The sequence below is a fragment of the Gadus morhua genome, chromosome 9 (genome assembly GCF_902167405.1).
Source record: "Gadus morhua chromosome 9, gadMor3.0, whole genome shotgun sequence".
In the NCBI taxonomy this organism is placed as follows: domain Eukaryota; kingdom Metazoa; phylum Chordata; class Actinopteri; order Gadiformes; family Gadidae; genus Gadus; species Gadus morhua.
The window spans coordinates 15,038,673-15,042,337 of record NC_044056.1 but is presented as its reverse complement, the minus strand read 5'-3'; positions in this window follow the sequence as shown (position 1 = coordinate 15,042,337).

The window sequence follows — 3,665 nt, the reverse complement described above, 5'->3', positions numbered from 1 at the left end:
TCTTCCCCTCCCAGGGGTGGGAGTGGGGAGGGGGTTGGGGGGGGGGGGGGGGGGGGGGTACAGAACCTATGCTGCCCTTCTAGAAGCGTCGGACGTTGGGAACACATCAAGGCCCTTGGGGGGGGGGGGGGGATGCAAGGGTGAAAACAACGGCATTGTTTTTATACGCACACGTAATCGGACATAAATATTCCGAATGTGTCCGCTTGAAATTGAAAACACAATATGAGGTACGTGCCACACACACACACACACACACACACAAACACACAGATGCATACACACACACGCACACATTAGTGTTTATAGGCACTCCATCAGGAGCGCACAAACACACTGGAAATGAGTGTGACCATGCAGTGCGACAATAGATGCACTGCATATACATAGGAACAGACAGCCTATATCTTGCCAGTCATGTTTCATGCTGAAAGGAAACAGATGCACAATGCCTGGAAGAAGCAAAATCTATACGTGCTGCGGGCAGCCAGGAGGTAATGTTTAGAGAAAACATGCCTTTTATAGAGACATATCCTTAACTCTGACAATTTGCATGATGTCCCTATAGGGCCCGAGACAGCTCGATCAATATTTATGAACATGACCAGCTGTGTCCTAAAGCCAGAGATCTGAGAACTCTGTCTGACCTGTGATATTATCCTGATAGACAATTTACAAACAAACAAAATGTAGGCCTCAAGCTCGGCATTAATGCGTATCGACATAATGAGTTGGAGGTTTTATGTGAGATAACTTGTTTCTCCACTGCTGCCCCTTTATAAGTAGATCTATCTCTCTGACTGTCCATCAGTCTGTCTGCATGTCTGTGTATCCCTCTATCCCTCTGCTTAGCCATCATTCTGTCTATTTATCATCTATCATCTATCATCTATCCATCTATTCATCTATCCATCTATCATCTATCATCTATGTCTGTATCTTTCTATCTATCTGTCTGTCTGTCTCTCTATTTGTCTGTCTGTCTGTCTGTCTGTCTGTCTGTCTGTCTGTCTGTCTGTCTGTCTGTCTGTCTGTCTATCTGTCTGTCTGTCTGTCTGTCTGTCTATCTATCTATCTATCTATCTATCTATCGAACTATCTCGCTATCTATTTATCTGTGTGCCTGTCTCTGTCTGTCCGTCTGTCCGTCTGTCCATCTGTCCGTGTGTCTGTCTGTCTATCTATCTTTCTATGCATGTATATTGATCGATATATCTATCCATCTATATGTCTCGCTATCCATCTGTTTATTTATCCATCTAGCTATCTACAGATTGAGCTTATTATCCAACAATCTGTATGCTTCTGTCTGTGCATGCATGTACACACATTGTATTTAAAAGGACTTTATTACATCAGGGCTTGCATCTCGTACGGATATACAAACAGGCCTGCAAATTGAAAACAATAATCTCTCTCTCTCTCTCTCTCTCTCTCTCTCTCTCTCTCTCTCTCTCTCTCTCTCTCTCTCTCTCTCTCTCTCTCTCTCTCTCTCTCTCTCTCTCTATAGATAGATATAGATATAGATATATAACACACACACATAAACACACAAACAGTTCAAGGCCTGATATTACACAACGAGCTAAGAAGCTAACAGTATGACGCAGGCACGAACATACGGCCCTCAGTTCCACGCTTGTGTCTTCAGCAAGATGCTACATCCCGTCACGGCCTACAGGAAATCCCTGCTCGTGGCTGGGAATAACCCAGTAACTTCTCAGGCCATGAGCCAAGCCGGAGCTTTGTGTTGTCCGTCAACACACAGTCTGAACGTCTGCTGATGCATCCTCCCCGCACACACAACCACCTGAACCGCATCACTGCACTGCGGCCTCCATTCCACACAACCATTGCCGTTGGATGGATTTCTTTACAGATTCAAATCGTCGATTTTTTATATTTACATTTATGGGTCTAGCTTTTATGATTTGATGGGAGCTAGCTTGCTAGCTAGTGTACAGCTAATGAAGATTAAAATGTAAATCTACAATTTAAATGTATATTTATATGATACATTGATTGAGTGGGGAAGTATTGGGGACTGACATTCTTATAATTTAGATTAATTGATTCATAATCTCATACACCTTTTTCGAATCTCTATCATTTTGAATAAAACACTCTTATAGGACAAAACCGCCCTGGTTGATCAAACATTCGTGACCGTCTTTCTTGGCTCATTACTGTAAAACACATGGTACTTTTGTCATTTGTAAAAACGACTCTTCTTCTGTAAAAGAGTATTGCACTTTTGTCTCTTGGAATCAATGTACTTCGGTCCGTACAGAGTTTACGGACAGCATAAATTACAAGTATTTTACAAAGGTCCACAAATTGCAATATATTTTCGGCAGGAACATTTTTAACTTAACTTTAATTGATAAAAAAACGTTTTAGTAAAGCCTGGAGAGTAAGTTACGATGCTCTGATCACTCAGACCAGTATTGTCCTTTAATAGGCCTATTTAAAGATTGTAATTCATCTTACTATTACACAGTTACCCTTTTATTCCCTAGAGAGAGAGAGAGAGAGAGAGAGAGAGAGAGAGAGAGAGAGAGAGAGAGAGAGAGAGAGAGAGAGAGAGGCACGAAGGGTGTAGATAAACAGAGGGTGAATGACGTGGGTCTGTCTTCACCGCGTGGCTCGTTGCTGTAGCCGTGAAGACCGCATGAGTGACCAATCCCAGAATGGACCTGGACATGAAGTGACTCAAATCAACCGCCAGTCATGCATGCGCGGGAGGTGATAGAGGTATTACACATAAGAAAGACGTCTTCCAACTGTAATTCAGCACAGCTGAGGAGAAAGTATAAAGAAACCACCCACACGTTCGGCCAGTCGATGATACTGAAGGATACGGCCGGCGTCAAAGTTATTCCTCCACCATGTGACGTAGAGCTACTCGGCCCTGCGGTTCTGTGGCAGTATCCTGGTGGATGGAGTAAGAACAGCAACCATTGGGCAATCATTTACTCCCAGACTTAACCACCACACAAACCACGTCAGTGATTGCATAGCATTCTTTCCTTCGGCCTTCTGTAAGTTAAGCTCTCAATAATACTATTGTATCCGGCTTTGTATGTTTGTGTGTGTGTTTGTGTGTATGTGTGTGTGTCTGAGCTATTCAACTATGTACACTAAACGTTTTCTTATTCCACATGTCTCTGAAGTTTCTGTGGATTCCTGGCCCTCTATGTCTGTGCCTGTGTCCTCCCTCAGCTCTCTGGGACCGTTTGACCTGCAAGACAGTCCCTCCTCTGTGATCCTCCTCAGCCTGTTTTCCTCTGTGGATCATGTGTCCTTTGTCCACACATAGACAGTAGTTGTTGGCATGGTTACAATGGTGGACACAATGGATCGCGATGATAGACATTTTTTTGCTAGCGTCTTCTCTCATTACAATCACACTATGAATCAGAAACTTGAACAGATGTATGTATCTGTTATTATGGATAATATGCTACATGCTGGGAATTTTATCTTCCTATAGCTACGAGCTATGATTCATATGGTTACTGTTTGATTATTGTGATTGGCCGTTACTGCGGTTCATCCTTTATATTTAGACATGCAAGGCCCGTGGAGACTGTCAATTTGACCAAGAGCTACATAAACAAAGTTGACTCGAGCAGACATATTTATTCATTGTGAAGATAAATAAA